At 38.7% G+C, this 17,873-nt stretch overlaps 1 protein-coding gene across 1 annotated transcript in view; it reads right to left on the bottom strand.

The window, feature by feature from the left end:
- Positions 1-9,094, bottom strand: part of GNPDA2 (glucosamine-6-phosphate deaminase 2) — a 137,950-nt gene extending 128,856 nt beyond the window's left edge. Inside the window, exon 1 of the mRNA XM_081521588.1 lies at positions 8,987-9,094. The gene's annotated coding sequence lies outside the window, so the exon portion shown is untranslated. The remainder of the gene's footprint in view (positions 1-8,986) is intronic.
- Positions 9,095-17,873: the final 8,779 nt, after the last annotated feature.

Here is a 17,873-nt window from a genome sequence, read left to right as displayed (position 1 = left end):
TAACTTTTATTTCATAAATGTGTATCAAGGGCTGATTATGTGTACTCTCCTAGTCACTGTAAAGAAAGCAATGAGAAAAACAGTGTCTTTGTCTATAAATGTTACAGTCAAGCAAAGAAAGACAGACAATAAACAAACAAGTCATATCACAGTAATAAGGGCTATGACAAACAGTGGAGTTGAGCAAATGTGATGCTCTCAGGGTGCTAGTTATATATCAAGGATCTGTGGTTAAGTCTTCCATGATATAATCCTTCGCTTACACATGTATGAACAAGACTCATTATTTAAGACATTACTCTTCTCAAAAGAAGACATGTCTGAAAGGAGGCAGCAAAAAGGAAACCAACACCCAAGTATTGGAGCTTGAACACAAATCTCATGTTTACCTAGATCACTTAGAGGTGTGTATATATATATTCATAAGTGGACTTGCTACAGTTTAAAAGAAAATATATAGACTCTAAGGTGGGCCTGTGGCATGCAAAACAATACAAAAAAAATAAGTAAACATACTCACAACAAAATGTTTTCAGGAAGCATTCAAATATAAGAAGATTTTATTATTAGAATACGGAAGTATTTATATAATATTTTCTGCACCAGTGCCCTATAGTTTAGAGAAACAAGAGGATCTTGTGATTACAACAGGCAATTTTGAAAAGTGCATGTTGGAGTAGAATAAATGTCCTTAATTCACATGCATCTAGGTATTAGCAAACAGAAACAAATAGCTGAAGTGTGAAAGAATGTATATTAGAGATGAACTAAAATTGTCCTTTAGTCATTTTGCTAACACTAACAAGATAAACAACTTGTCTAGTAGGGCAATCAGCATAGTCCATAGAGCAGTTTGGAGCACAGAAAGATATAAATGAATCATTAGTACCATGAGGCCAGAAGATCAATTAAGACAAAGTAATTATATTGATATATTTATGCTTCAGTTTATTCTAAATTGATACCCCTGGTTGCTTTTACAAGTTTGAATGGGTTTAGTATTGATAATTATAAATATCTTTTTTTCAGTAATAGCTTTGTTGACTTATAATTCACATACCATAAAATTCACTTCTGTAAATTGTGCTATTTATTGCTTTCTAGTGTACTCACAGAGTTGTAAGACATTTCCAGTTCTCTAATTTTTAAATCACCAACTAAAATCATATATCCAAATGAAAACTCATGCCTGTTAGCAGTGACTCCCCACTCCAACTCATCCTACCCCTACTCTTCCAGCCTGACAGCCAATAATCTATTTTCTGTCTCTACAAGTTTGCCTGTGCTGTACATTTTATATAATATATGGTCTTTCGTAACTGGCTTCTTTCATTTAGCGTAATGATTTCAAAGTTCATCTGAGTTGCGCATGTATCAATATTCCATTACTTTTATTTGCCTAATAATATTACACTGTATAGATATACCACATTTTGTGTATCCAGTCTTCAAATGATGGGCATTTGGTTTGCGTTAACATTTTGGTCAATAAGAATAATTCTGCTCTGAACATTCACATACAAATTTTGTATGGGCATATGTTTTCAATTTTCTTGGAGAGATAGATAGATAGACAAATATCAGATATAAATATTGAAATTGCTATATTACAAGACAATTGTGTGTTTGAGTAACTGACAAACTTCCTAAAGTAGCTGAAACATAGAATGAATCTCACCAGCAGTGAATGAGGGTACCACTTTCTCCATATCCTTGCTAACACTTGTTTTCATTTGTCTTTTAATCACCCTACAGAATATGAAGAAAAATTTGGATTTGATGTGCATTTATCTAAGAACTAATGATATTGAGCTTCTTTTCATTTCCTTATTAGCCATCGGTATGTCTTATTTGGGTACATGACAATTCAAAACCCACTGTCCAAATGTTAATTGAGTTGTCTTTTTATTGCTGAGTTTTAAAAAATATTATCTAGATACACGTCCTTATCAATATATAGTTTGAAAGTATTTTCTCCCATTCTGTGAGTTGCCTTTTCACTTCTTGATGGTGCTCTTGAAAGACATTTCTTTTCTTTTTTTTTTTACTTTGACGAAGCCCATTTTATCTATATTTTCCTTAATTGCTTGTATTTTTGGTCTCATACCTAAAAAAACAATTGCCAATCCAAAATCATGAAGATTTTCTCCTATTTTTCTTCCAAGATTTTTAGTTTTGCTTTTACATTTAAGTATATGATTGATTTGTAGTTAATATTTGTATACGCTGTGAGATAGAGGACAAATTTATTCTTTTGCATGTGGCTATCTCAATATCCTTTCAAAATTCTCTCTTTAGTTTTGACTTTTTAGAGTTTGGTTATAATTTAGTGTGTTTCTCTTTGAGTCTATTCTACTTAGAATTCACTGAGCTTCTTGGGTGTATAGATAAATATTTTTCATCATGTTTAGGAAACCTCAACCATTACGTCTTCAAATATTTTTCCTATCTCCTTTTCTCTCTCCTCTCCTTCTATAACAACAGTAATGTATATATTGATGTGCCAGATGTTGTCTCAGAGGTCTCCAAAGCTCTTTTCAATTTTCTTCATCCTCCTTTTTTTCATGTTAATCCTCAGCCTAGATAATCTCAACTGACCTATCTTCATGCTGGATGATTCTTTCTTATACCTAATGAAACTGATTTTAATTCCTCTAGAGAAATTTTTACTTCCATTGTTATACTTTTCAAGATTGCTGTTTTGGTCTTTTAAAATTTCTTTCACTATTTGATATCTCTATTTAATGATATTATCTTCATGCTTTAACTTTTAGACATGATTCCCTTTCTCCTTTTTAAATATTTATTGCTGCTGATTTAAAGTCTTTGTCTAGTAAGTCTAACATCTGGGTTACCTCTGGAAAAGTTGACATTGACTGCTTTCATTTTTTTGTCCCTGTGTATTGACCATACTTTCCTTTTTTCCTGGGCGTCTCTACAAATTTTGTTGAAAACTGGACCTTTTAAGTAGTACAGTGTGGGATCTTAGGAAATTTGACTTTCCCTCCTGCCCAGGGTTTTTTTTGTTATTGCTCTTTGTTGTTATTGTTGTAGTTGTTGCTACTGATGTGTCTTTTTGTTTATATAGTGACTTCCCTGTACTAATTTTGTCAAGTCTGCATTCTTTCTTGTATGTGGCCACTGAAGTTGCTGCTTAGTTTGCTTAATGGTCTGCTAATGATTGAGAGGGATTTCTTAAATGCCTCAAACCAACAAGTCTCTCAGTCTTTGCTCTAGGGCTCTGTGTTTTAGGTTATGCTTTTAACCTTCCAGTATTTTACAACTCTACTTTAATCTTTACTTCCTGCTTGCACAGAGTTTGAAAGTGAGCTAGAGATGTGAGATTTAAGCCAAAACAAATATTTCCTAGGCCTCCACACAGCTCTGTATATGAAGACAATATACTGTATCCCTCAGAAATATGTCAATGCTTTTTAAAGCCTCATGTTAGTGTGTTAAGTCATTTCAGTTGTGTCCGACTCTTTGCAACCCTATGGACTATAGCTTGCCAGGCTCCTCTGTCCATGTGATTCTCCAGGCGGGAATACTGAAGTGGGTTGCCATTTCCTTCTGCAGGGGATCTTCCTGACCCAAGGATCAAACCTGCATCTCTTATGTCTCCTGCATTGGCAGGTGAGTTTTTACTACTAGTGCCATCTGGGAAGCCCTCTGAAAGCAGAGCTGTTGTACTTAGTCACTCAGTCATGTCTGACTCTTTGTGACCCCATGGACTGTAGTCTGCCAGCTTCTCTGTCCATAGGGATTCTCCAAGCAAGAATACTAGAGTGGGTTGCCATGCCCTCTACACGGTGTCTTCCCAGCCCAGGGATTGAACCCATGTCTCCCACGTTGCAGGTGGATTCTTTACTGTCCGAGCCACCAGGGATGCCCAAGAATACTGGAGGGGACCAGTATTCTTTTAATACTGGCACCAGGGACACTTTTAAAGCCTCATATGTACATGTAATTTCCCAGATTTGTCTTCTGAGATTTTTGCCGGAGTCCAGCTCCGACAGCCAGGGAAGCACGGAAGGGATGAACGGGGTCAGAGAATGATGCAGCCTCTCACTCATTTGGACTGCATCAACGGGGCTGGCGGAGAAAATGATGTGGTCTCTTGCTCAAAGCACTGGGCTGCATGTTTATTTTAAGCATCAGGTTTTCTTTTATACTTTTACAAAAGCATTAGGTCAGAGGTATGACATCTTCAGTTTCCCCTCACCCATATTTACTGTCTCCATAAATCATTGTTGTCCTTCAGAGTTCCCTCTTAAGTGTCCTTGTGATAACATTGTAACTCAAGTTTGTCTCTGGGCTGTATATCACATTCCTCAGTTTATTTCTTATCTCTTTAAATCCTGTTATTCCCTAGTAACTTAAGCTCATCATCTCCTAAAAAGGCTTTTAGCTATTAGTATCTCTAAAATACCTAGTTTCCATAAGCTATAGTAAAATATGCCAACACTACAACATACCTTAAACTTTTAGCTTCTAACTATTCTTAATTATTCCTAACCCCTAAACTCAGCAAACTTGTTTTGCCATAAACATTTCCCTTACAAGCAGGTTTCAGATAACAATGTTTCCCATGGCCTCAAGCTGCAGCCTATGTGCTCATCCTGGAACATTCTTTGTAAAGATTCTTGAACAAATGTCAATAGTTAACTTTATGGATTATGACATTCTTTCCAGCCAACTCAACCGGAGGAAGGAAAGGACAAGTCAGAATCACAAGACCTAACTCCTTCATCCCGGGACCATGCCTGCGGGATGAGGAGAGGGGGTTGGGGCCGTGTCTCCATTTTGTCAGTAATGCCTATCGCGGCTCCCGACAGATTTTTTTCTGTTTTTTGGTCAATCTCTTGTTATATCTAACTAGTCTCAGAGCTCATGCAGTTGCCATGTTAAATATTGCCACTGACTGTTTTTAACATACCCTTTTTAGGACAGAGTTTTTCTTAGTAAATGATTGCTGCATTGGGTCAAATAAAGGCAAGCCCTGTAAATGATGTTTTCCCGGGGTGCTGCCAGATAAACCAAATAATACATCTCTGGGAATGGGACTTTTGGGAGCTCCAAAATGTCTACCTTCTCCTATCTGCCTCCTCCTGGAGGCTGCTAGGCTCCTAGCATTCACAGTTACTGTGGTTGTGACATTGCTGTTTTCAAGGTCTCTGTGGATCTGGTAGAAGAGAATGTGAATAGAGCAAATTAAAATGCTGCAAAGCTCACCATTAACAAGATTTATTTAGCCATTTTTCTTAATGCTTCCTCAGATTGTTACAAGTCTTTGCTTAACTGCCAAAGAGAGTTCTGAAATACTTGATACATATGGAGATTTGTGATAACAATTGGCTCACATGGTTATGAAGGCTAAGGAGTCCCACAGTCTGCCTTCTGCAAGCTGGAGAACCAGGAAACCCAGCATACAGTTCAGTCAAAGTCTGAAGGGCCACTAGTGTAAATCTTAGAGTCCAAAAGTCAGAGAACAGGAGCTCTAATATCTGAGGGCAGGAGAACATGAACATCCCAGCTCAAGAAGATAAGAAGAGAGAGGGAATTCTCCCTTTCTCTGTCTTTTTGTTCAATTCAGGCCCTCAGCAGATTGCATAATTGCCTACTTTGGTGAGGATGGATCTTCTTTACTCAGTCTACTGATTCAAATGCTAGTTTCTTCTAGAAATACTTTTCTGGATGCACCCAGAAATAACATTTTAACAGCTATCTGGATATCTGTTAGCCTAGTCAAGTTGACATGTAATATTAACCATCATAATAGGTAATTGTTCCATAAAATGGACAAAATACACACTATATCCCTAATGTAGAACTGAAGCAGAGAATTTGCTCCTGGGAATGCCCTGAAGTCGTATTCTCTGTACAAGTGGCTAGGTAGGCAAGCAAATGTATGTTCTCTACTTTGTATCTCATAGTATGTTATTATTATAATTTTTTTCCCCTTCTTAGTTATTTTCTATTGAATTTGAGAGCATGGGCCAATATTGTAAATGACACAAGATTTGCTCAAAGAAACCTATAGATGTAGGACTGATAATACACATTTCTCTCTTGGGCAAAGTGAGGCTATATGCTTCGTAGGTTTTGCTCCAGAAGAAAACCTGTTTTCCCTGCTGCTCTCGTATTAGAGATTTGAATGAGGGCAGGATCATCCTAATTGCAACATTTTGAGTTAATAATCTGGGCTTCAGTCTTGTTGGCCTTTCTCTGGTTCCTCTCTGCATATTAGCATTAGGTGTAACTAGAGGTCTTATTGTTCATGTTATAGCCACGCGTTCCGGGAAACAAGCTCACTCAGAAGGACGATGCAGATAGTGAAGTGCAGTTTATTACACCGGCGGGCCCAAGGCAGAGTATCCTCTTAGCCAAGGACCCCAACCAGCATTTGTGAAAATCTTTTATACCCCATGTGTATGTGTCTGAACCCACCACCCAACTTCCTTGTGACTTACATAAACAAAGGAAAGGTAAATACAATCACAATAACTCCATCATTCATGTGTTATGTGTTCAAATAGTCAATAATCAGTAAGCCTGAGGTTACAGATAAGAATTTATGACCTGTCCAGAGGGGGTCTTATCCTTCTATTGTCATTTCCACAGGCACTAAGCACAGAGTTCAGAGTCCATTAGAGAGGTGGCCAAGCATAATCAGCACGAACAGGCCTAAGATGGAGTCCAGGCCCTTTGAATTCCTTCTTCATTCACAATCTCCCAGGTCAGAGACCTGACTACTAGACTACCTGAGGAATTGCTGCAAGGGTTATACAGAGAACCAACTGTTTTGTTTTGTTTTGTTTCTTCATGATCTTCCATACTATGTTGAAACTTATCTAAAATCTTCTCCCCAAATTCATCAGCATTTTGTGTAACTGTAGTCTCTGAATTATTTCCCAAATATTTTATTCCATTAATGAAGTTACTAATGAAATGAGTATTGAAATACACAAGTTATATAAATCTGGCTCTTCCTCAATATCAGAACTTGCTGCTGCTGCTGCTAAGTCGCTTCAGTCGTGTCCGACTCTGTGCAACCCCATAGACGGCAGCCCACCAGGCTCCCCTGTCCCTGGGATTCTCCAGGCAAGAGTACTGGAGTGGGTTGCCATTTCCTTCTCCAGTGCATGAAAGGGAAAAGTGAAAGTGAAGTCGCTCTGTCGTGTCCGACTCTTAGCGACCCCATGGACTGTAGCCTACCAGGCTCCTCCGTCCATGGGATTTTCCAGGCAAGAGTACTGGAGTGGGATGCCATTGCCTTCTCCGTGTCCAAGGACAGAGACACACATAAATCTGGACAGACAGAAACTTCACAGTTTTCCACTTGAAATTTAAAATGTCTTTTTGTCTTTTTTTTCCTTGGCCTGAAGTACTACCAGTTTGCTCATGACCAGAGTCCCAGAGTGAGATGTGTATCTCAAGGACTTGATAACAGTTAACTTCAGGTTTTTTCCCAGGCCTGTTTTTGTTTCTCAGGCAGTATCGGAGCTCCAAAATAGTATTTCAACAGGCCAACTTTTTCCTAATTGCACGTGTAAAAAGAACCAGTTTTGTAATTTCAAAAAGGTTTCATTTTAACTGATTTTCTCTGGAGTCTAAAGAATATCATGGCCACTCAGTATCAAAAATGTCATAGTTTCACAGCTAAAATTTTTAAATCAGCGAGTGTTCAAGTTGGCTCTGATGACAAAGGTAGACTGACTGATAAGATATTGTCCCAGCGGTGATTGTCTTTCTGGGGATGTGAGGTCTTCTCTTACAGCAAAGAAAGCCAGTATACAAGGGGTTTTTAGGCTCTGGGGATCAAACTCATGCCAGTTTTTCAAGATACAATTTAAAGGGAGTGGTTCTGGAACTGCTAGCTCCCATCTGTAAGAGAGAAAAAAACAGGGCCCTGTGCCGTGGCTTTTTTCTACCCGGAGGCGTCCCTCACTGCTCTAGACGGGGGTGGAGACAGGTCTTCCACCTAAGCTTCCTTCCCTGGCCAGAGTTAACCTGTCTCTTACCGATGCAGGTGTCTCACTATTGTCCCTCCCGGTTCTACCACCGAGGTGGGGTGGAGATGCACAAGGGGTAGACCTGATGGCATCCCAGATTGCTGTCCAGTTCCACACCATTAAAACCTTGGCTTGATTTCCCCTTTTTCTCTGGTGCCACCCGGGGTGGAGCAGAGTAGCCTTCTGGATTGTCTCCCAACCTAAGACCTCTAGGGGAAACATCCATATTTTGTATGCCTGTGCACATTCTTGAGCATATTCCTGACCACAGTAGAAGCAATAAGTCATAAAGGGATGATCTGAAATCCCAAGATGTTCCTTTTGACAGTTGCTACCTGAGTCTATGTGATAAAAAAGGAGGTGATGGAGGGCCAGCCTGTGAGGATAAAATCTTTCATGGAGTATCAAGTTCAACCTTTCTATTCCTGTCCAGCAGATTGTACAAAAAGAATATCTAAGGAGTTGAAACAAGAGCCACTGGAGGGCTTTCTCTGGTCCACTAAGAGCTAGCACTACCAGGGAAAGAAGCCTGCTGCATTTCCAATCTGCCCAAATCTGGGATTCCGTGATCTGTGTCCTCAGGAATCTCATGCTCACCAGCAATGCCTCCATCCATGTAGTCTGGAGGCATTGCTGTGACAAGAGCTTGCCTCTGAGTCTCTGGGGATTTCCAGTCTGAGAGATGCCCTGGAGCTAGAGCTCCAACTAACTCCCTAACGTGTTCCTGCATGCAGTGTCCTGTAAAATTTGGAATGGGGGTCTTGCTAGAAAAATACAATAACAACATGGATTGCAAGTCCCCTGAAAGTCTACAGTCTGGCACATTAGGTTAGTAGTTTTAATGCAGTTATGAAATGGTCAGAGAGACCAGGAAAAGCTGACCGGGAAAAGAAGTTTCGTCCATATGCTTCTGAGTTAGTAAAGTAGAGACTTTACAGTAAAAGAGCAAGAGTCCCAGCTCAGAGTATTCTTACCTTGTCTTGAAGATCTCGGACGAGCCCCCAAGATGAAAGTTTATAGTGAATGGTGCCCCCAGATTCATAGTCTCCGAAGGAGAAGCTTTAACTCTGGGACCAAAGACAGGTCCCAGTCACTCAGGGCTTTGTGTGCAAAATTTTATTTAAAGTGACAGGAAAGAGAAAGCTTCTGACATAGACATCAGAAGGGGGTAGGAAGAGTACCTGCCTCACTAGTTTAGGCAGGACCTTATATACTTCTCAACTAGCTGCTGAGAATAGATAAAAAGAATACCTCAAGGTTGTAAGAGTTCCACCAGATCCTTTCCCAAGGCATACAACCTGAGATAACTTTGGCACAAGATTAGCCAGGGGGAACTGGTTCTGGCAAAGTATCTGGGCAAGATATACTGTTGCTGTGTAATCAGGGGCACAAGTCTTGAGGAACAAATCCCCGGGCAAGATCTGTTACAATTATAATCATTATGATCATTAAGGTAGAGTCTAAGAAAAGCATTTCCATGAGTAAGACCTTGTGCTGTGTGATTATTAGTTCCAGACCTAAACAAAGGCCAGCTCTTGGGCAAGATACATTGTTGCACAAAGCTTAAGGAAAGCACGAGCTAGAATGTTCACCTCCTCCTTAAAGGGCCTTGGACTGCCTGCCTAAGAAAGCTTTAACTCTTTCATCCTCCTCTCTGAAGTACCTTGTTGTTCAGTAGCTCAGTCATGTCTGATACTTTGCGACCCCATGGACTGCAGCAACCCTGTCCTTCACCATCTCCCGGAGCTTGCTCAAACTCATGTCCTCTGAAGTACCTAGATAAAAGTATTGGATTTCCTCAGTAATTTTACAGATGTATCATTGGAAGGACTGAAGTTGAAGCTGAAGCTTCAATACTTTGTCCTCCTGATGCGAAGAGCTGACTCATTAGAAAAGACCCTGATGCTGGGAAAGATTGAAGGCAGGAGGAGAAGAGGATGAGATGGTTGGATGGCATCACTGACTCAATGGACCTGAGTTTGAGCAAGCTACAGGAGATGGTGAAGGACAGGGAAGCCTGGCTTGCTGCAGTCCACGGGGTTGCCAAGAGTCAGACACGACTGTGCAATTGAAAAACAAAATACCCCCTGTCCCCATCCCCCCAAATGGAAACTGTTAACTACTTGATGACCATGAGCGCATAGCCCCAGGCCCTTGGAGCCTAAAGACTGATAATGTTAACTCCTGTGACACCACCCTATTACCTCACCATCAGTCAATCAGAGAATTGTGCACTAGTTGATCACATACCCTGGGATCTCCCCCTCATTTATTTGGTTTTTAAAAATTTTGCTGAAACCCTTTGGAGACCTTGGAGTTTGGGGGGCATGAGCCCTGTAATAAATGTTTCTTTGCTCCAAACTCCATTTCAGTTTGTTTGACCTCACTGTGCTTGGGCACAGGAACTTGCATTAACATGTACACATCTTCTTCAGTCCTTGCAGAATTTCCCTTCATGGGGCTTGTACATCATGAGGAACATATGGCCCTGTGACATGAGATTGATTTGCTCTGCTCCTTGTGTAGCTCTGATGATGGCAAGTGCAAAATTATGATGCCTGATCATAACGAGACCAACTTGACTGGGAATGCAGCAAATATTGAACAGCTTTTCCGATATGGAGATGCTGGGAGCTATGCAGCATCACAAACAAGATATTTTATTATTGTCTTCTCTGCATAAGTTTTTAGGACATACTTATAAACATTTGATTGTCTTACTAAATTTATTCTTCAAAACTAAATTTACTTGCCAGGGCTCAAATTATGATATTAGACTTGGAAATTAGTGGCATATTCTTCTCATAACTTCCAAAAATTCCCAGCAGTTATGCTAATTAGAAGTTTCCTGAGGCTCTTGGTTTGACAACTGAGATCAAGCAACTGTGTTTAATTACAGAAAACAGAAACTTACGAATGCAAATGGGTCACTAAGGCCACACCTTAAGAGTAGAATGTTTCTCATTAATTACACACATTGAAACATAAGGTGTCCATTCTAAGATATGCAATTGCTATTATTCTTTTGAGGGAATCACAGAATCAAAGAGCTGGAATAGATTTCAACTATTACCTAAGAGAATTCTATTGGGTTGTAGCCACTCACTTGTCTGCCATCTCTACACACCTTCTTCAGAATTCTTTCTACTGCTATAGCATCAGGAAAGTACAGAATATTAGTTTTATCATTAATAAACTTTACTTGATGTGAACTTATTGACAAATCCTTGATGTGTTAGAGTTCAATACACCTTTCTTTTTCAGTTTTAATTTTAATTCTGTGTCTCTCAGTTAAGTTTTGGTTTCTTGTTGCAGCTCTGTCTCTAATCAGTTGAGTGACTGAATAAGTCTCCACCTTTCTAAGTTTAATATAAGTGTGCAAACTAGATTAAAATAAAAATTGAATTTATTCCAGCTAAAATTCTTATTATTTTTTTAATTCTGCAGTCACAGCAACATAACATTGATTCCTTAATGGAATTATTCATTTAATGAACATTTAATGCCTATTATATGCAAGAGATTGTAGGCCATCTCCAAAAATGGGAAGAGAGAAAGGAAAATTAACATGTACTTTTGTATTATCAGGCTGCATGCTTTTCATGGAATATCCCTTGAAAAAAAATAAATAAAGCTGATTGGCTTTTCTGAAGCCCCATGGGCTTTAGATATTTACAACTTTATTTTTCCAAATAGATTCATCCCTTTGTACAATTCAACTTATTTTCTCTGATAAGAATCATTTCAGTAATTGTTCTATACACAGTTGTCTTAATAACATATCTCACTTTGTGGGTAATCTAGGTAATTATATAGCTTTATATTTTAAAATGAGCTTCAGGTATTATAGGGAAAGGAATCCAGTTGTAAGGAGTGGGCCCAAAGCCTGTTGTCTGCAGAGCTGGGGCATCTGGAGTGCCATGAGCTCCAGTCATTGCCCTTACAGTGCTGGCTCTTCTCTCTGTTCTGTTTCCACAGATAGGCATGCTAGGTGACTCAGCCATGTTTCAGAGCAACAACTTTATAATTTGCCCACCCTTGAAATCTAATTTCAACACATTGCATTCTTAATTTAGGCATTACTATTACCATTGCATAGGAATATTAACTGCTGTTTATTAAATATATAGCTGTATGCCAGATGGTGTTCTAAGTATTCCATAAATATTACTGCATTTAATTCTGACAAATCTGTAAGGTGGATTTTATTATCATTCTGGTTTTTCTTATGAAGAATGTTAAGCAGCTTGCCTAAGTTCATATAGTTTGTAGCAGGAAATAGAGCAAGAATTTCTGTCCCAGTCTGACTAGTTTTGATCTGTTATAAAGCTTTATTTTAACTACCTAGTATCACTTTAACTCTTAATTATATACCACTCCCTTGTTTTCTCCATATACATCTTGTTTTCTGTCACTGACTAATGTAGAGTCTCTATTTAAACCAGTTTGTGAATCTACATTCAACTTATTTTTTTAAAGATATGTATAATTTTGTACATGAAATCTAAAAGTTTTAAAAGATTTAAGAATATAGATCTCAAAATCAATGTTATTTCATTCCAAATTTTAACTTGGATGTCTCAGTATTTATATATTGGAAATGCTGCCATTTGCATAATCATTTTGGAACTAATTTTCCTGTGGGAACACTTTTTTAGTATGCATTTTCCTGTTTAGGCATAGAAAGAGAAAATGCTCTCATTTATGCACAGATAATTACAGTATTCACACAACCTTTAAAAGTCTTTATTATTATTTTCTTTCCCTTCAAAGTTTCGGTATTTACTGAATTTTACATCAGCCTAAGCACAGGGAATTTTTCCAGCTTGCACTTGAACTAATTTTTGAGAAAAGCAGCATAATTTGTACCTTATATTGCATAGTATTTATGAAACTGGATTTATTAAGGCTTTGCAGACAAATACATTTAGGACTTGCTGGCATTTTTTTCCTGACTTGGTTTGATTATTCAGTGCTGATTTATGGCCATCGTCCCCCTGAACATCTTTGGATGTTTCTCTACTAGTAACAGGGAAAATCCTATAACTACAACTTTTGCTGTAGAAATATGATTTCTCAGCCTCTGTTTGTTATAACAAATTTAGGGGTCTCTTTCTTTTAACATAGTGTCTTTTAGAGTAATTTGTAGCTTCTTATTTATCTTTTCTCTGTGTACTGTCAATAAACATGCAAAACAGAACAATTTTTCCTCATTACTTAGTCCAGGCCATTCAAAGAGAGACAGTATGGAACAGGGCATAGATATGAGTGATGAAGTCAAAATGCTTGGGTTCAAATTCTATTTCTACTGTTTTCACACTGTATGACCTCGGTGTGTGTGCTGTGTGCTTAGTCACTCAGTCGTGTCCGACTCTTTGCAACTCCATGGACTGTAGCCCGCCAGGCTCCTCTGTCCATGGGGATTCTCTGGACAAGAATACTGGAGTGGGTAGACTTTCCCTCCTCCAGGGGATCTTCTCAACCCAGGGATCCAACCCAGGTCTCCCGCATTGCAGGTGGATTCTTTACCATCTGAGCCACCAGGGAAGCCCCTGGTGGTGTATGACCTTCGGGCGTGTTAATTCATATACCTCAGTTTTCTCATCTTTAAAATGGGATTAATACAAATCAACTGATATTAATGAAACACAGTATATGTGAAGCATTACTTTTAAAACTTTTGTATTCATGAACACATTCAATCCTCGCAATAACCCCATGTGGAGGGGTAAATATCACCTCCACTTTACTGGTAAATAAGCTAAGGCACAAGCTTCCTTGGTGGCTCAGCTGGTAGTGTTTTGCATGCAGCTAGAAAAGAGCTCTTGGTTACATACTTGTGTACCCTTAATAATAAATAAAAGGAGTGGGGCTGTTCTTTTTTTTCTGCAGAAGTATTTGATTGACTGGGTTTAAGTTTCTGGAAACTTGATAGAGAGCAGTCACCTTCTTTTATATATGAAGAAATAGACACCTTGCCGGGTTATATGACTTGGCTAAAATTTGGATAGTTCAAAGATTAGAACCCAGATTTTCTATCCCAAGCAACCCTGAGTTTTTTTCTCTCCCATAAGTCTAATGTGAAAGCTCTTCATCTTGGTATCAAATTAGTGTTGGCAATTCATTTTTTAGTTAGAAATATACAAAGTCAAGGAGGTATGGCTTGTCTTGTCTTTCTACTTCCCAGGAACAGTGAAGACACATTACTTTGGCACCAGTTATGAACTTTTGGCAAGAGAAAGTAATGTATATTTTTACTTTGTCACACATAACCACCAATTTACATTTGGTTATGATAATGTAGATAGTTCATTTAGTTGCCTTTCTCTACTGGGAGAGTGTAAGGTTTATTTCACTAATCATTTACATTATCTAATCAAATTATATGTTTGCCTTCTTCCTTAGTCTTTAGGAACCATGTGGGAAAACTAAATATCAGATAAGGACTCTCAAGTAAAGGGTCAGACAAAGCAGAAAACAACATATCCAAAATGGACAGATTTTTCTAAAGATAAGAGAAAAATCTAGGATTCATTTTTTTTCTGTTTTATTATTTTTTTTATACTTCAGTATAGCTGATTTATAATGTTGTGATAGTTTCGAGTGGACAGCAAAGGGAGTCAGCCATATATATACAGGTATCCATTCTCCCCCAAACTCCCCTCCAATCCAGGCTGCTGCAGAGTTCCCTGAGCTATCCATTGGCTGTGTTTTGCTTTGTGAGTTTGAAAGGAAGGGCTTCCCTGATGTCTCAGTGGTGAAGAATTAGCATACACTGTAGGAAACACAGGAGACAAAGGTCTGATCCCTGGGTTGGAAAGATCCCCTGGAGAAGGGAATGGCAACCCACTCCAGTATTTTTGCCTGAAAAGTCCCATGGACAGAGGAGCCCGGCAGGCTGCAGTTCAAAGGGTCGCAGAGACTCAGACATGACTGAGCACACGTGCAACACAATCTGAAAGGAAGACAGTGACAACTAAACCCAAACAGACAGACAGACAGACAAAAGCCCAGAAATCAGGCTTGTGAGGAACTTTCCTAAACACTCAATTTCAAAGTTACTACTCAACCTTTAAATATCACCAAACTGTCCCAGAAGTGGTGAATGTCATGGTTAATGTGACAACTGGTCTTTATGTGTATCATGTATATTCATGAATTCTCTGGGTCCCAAAGGCAATTGAATTTACAGATTTATCTTAACCTTGCACATAAATATAAGCTTACATTGAATTGGAATATTTTTCCCCTCTATGTTCCTTTTTGTTCTTTGGTTAAGAGTGATTTTTACTGTTTGGTTGAGAGTGATTTTCACTGTTGTTAAATTTCTCAGAATGGCTGGATGTAGATATTCACAGAATAAATCAAACTGTTAGAGATGCTAAAAGAGATGATGATTCTAAGTGAGATTAAATGGATTCAATCAACATTAATCTCTATGCCAGCACAAAATATAAAAATCAAGTTTCTTGGCGTTTGAGGATTTTTTATTAGTTTTATCTGACTCTTTACACTGGCACTTAATATCTAAAATTTTATCTTATATTAAAAACCCTTATGATATCAAGTCCTTTATAATTATGGTGGTAACATACTGGAGGTGGTGATTATGGTGATATGGTGATTATAGTGGAGGTGACAAATAGATTCAAGAGATTAGATCTGGTAGACAGAGTGCCTGAAAAACTATGGATGGAGGTTTGTAATGTTTTACAGGAAGCAGAGACCAAAACAATCCCAAAGAAAAAGAAATGCAAGAAGGCAAAGTGATGGTCTGAGGAGGAGTTACAAATACCTGAGAAAAGAAGAAAAGCAAAAGGCAAGGGAGAAAGGGAAAGATGTACGCAACTGAATGCAGAGTTCCAGAGAATAGCAAGGAAACATAAGAAGGCCTTCTGGAATGAACATTGAAAGAAATAGAGGAAACAATAGAATGGGAAAGATTAGAGATCTCTTCAAGAAAATTAAAGATACCAAGGGAACATTTCCTGAAAGGATGGGCATGATAAAGGACAGAATTGGTAAAGACCTAACAGAAGCAGAAGAGATTAAGAAGAAGTGGCAAGAATACGCAGAAAAACTATACAAAAAAGGTCTTAATGACCTGGCTAAACACAATGGTTTGGTCACTCATTTAGAGCCAAACATTCTGGAGTGTGAAGTCAACTGGGCCTCAGGAAGCATTACTATGAACAAACCTAGTGGAGGTGATGGAATTCCAGCTGAGCTATTTCAAATCCTAAAAGATGATGCTGTTAAAATGCTGCAGTCAATATGTCAGCAAATTTAGAAAACTCAGCAGTGGCCACAAGACTGGAAAAAGTCAGTTTTCATTCCAATCCCAAAGAAGGGCAATGGCAAAGAATGTTCAGACTACCATACGATTACACTCATTTCATATGCTAGCAAGGATATGCCGCAAATTGTTCAAGCTAGGCTTCAGTAGTACATGAACCAAGAATTTCCATATGTCTAAGCTGGATTTCAAATAGGCAGAGGAACCAGGGAGCAAATTGCAAAACATTCATTGGTTGAGGAGAAAGCAAGGGATTCCAGAAAAATATCTACTTTTGCTTCATAGACTGAACTAAACCCTTTGACTGAGTGGACCACAACAAACTATGGAAAATTCTTAAAGAGATGCAAGTACCAGACCACCAAACCCACCTTCTGAGAAATCTGTATGCAGGTAAAGAAGCAACAGTTAGAACTGGACATGGAAAAAATGACTGGTTCAAAATTGAGAAAGGAGTATGACAAGGCTGTATTTTGTCACCCTGCTTCTTTAACTTATATGCAGAGTACATCATGCGAAATGCTAGGCTGGATGAATAAGAAACTGGAATCAGAATTGCGCGGAGAAATATCAACAACATCAGATATTCACAGGACACCACCCTAATGGCAGAAAGTGAAGAGGAGCTAAAGAGCCTCTTGAGGGTGAAAGAGGAGAGTGAAAAACCTGGCTTGAAACTCAACATTAAAAAAACTAAGATTGTGGCATTGGTTACAGCACTTCATTCCAGTAGGAAGGGAAAATGTAGAAGCACTGATAGATTTTATTTTCTTGGGCTCAGTGACTGCAGCCATGAAATTAAAAGATACTTGTTCTTTGGAAGAAAAACTAAGACAAACCTAGACAGCATATTAAAAAGCAGAGACATCACTTGCCAACAAAAGTCTATATAGTCAAAGCTACTGGTTTTTTCAGTAGTCACGTATGGATGTGAGAGTTGGACCATAAAGAAGGCTGAATGCCAAAGAATTGATGCCTTCGAACTGTGGGGCTGAAGAAGACTCTTGAGAGTCTCTTGGATGACAAGGAGATCAAACCAGTCAGGCCTAAAGGAAATCAACCCTGAATATTCATTGGAAGGACTGATGCTGAAGCTGTAGCTCCAACACTTTGGCTACCTGATGCGAAGAGCTGACACATTGGGAAAGATCCTGATGCTGGAAAAAATTGAGGGCAGGTAGAGAAGGGGGCGACAGAGGATGAGCTAATTGGATGGCATCACTGACTCAATGGTCATGAGTTTGAGCAAAATCTGGGAGACAGTGGAGGTCAGAGGAGCCTGGCATGCTGCAGTCCATGGGGTTGCAGAGAGTTGAACACAATTTAGTGATTGAATAACAACAATAATTTTATCAAATATTAAAAACATGAATTTATTTTTCTATGCATATCATAATTGATTAGATATCAAATATGTGGTTGTTGTTTAGTTGCTAAGTCGTGTCCAACTATTTTGCAACCCCATGAACTGTAGCCTGCCAAGTTCCTCTGTCCATAGGATTTTCTAGGCAAGAATATTGCAGTGGGTTGCCATTTCCTTCTCCAGGAGATCTTCCCTAACCAGA

Source organism: Giraffa tippelskirchi, chromosome 1 (genome assembly GCF_054371585.1).
Source record: "Giraffa tippelskirchi isolate mGirTip1 chromosome 1, T2T-mGirTip1v1.2.pri, whole genome shotgun sequence".
Lineage (NCBI taxonomy): Eukaryota > Metazoa > Chordata > Mammalia > Artiodactyla > Giraffidae > Giraffa > Giraffa tippelskirchi.
The sequence above is the reverse complement of the archived record's forward strand: the minus strand, read 5'-3'. Positions and strand labels throughout refer to the sequence as shown.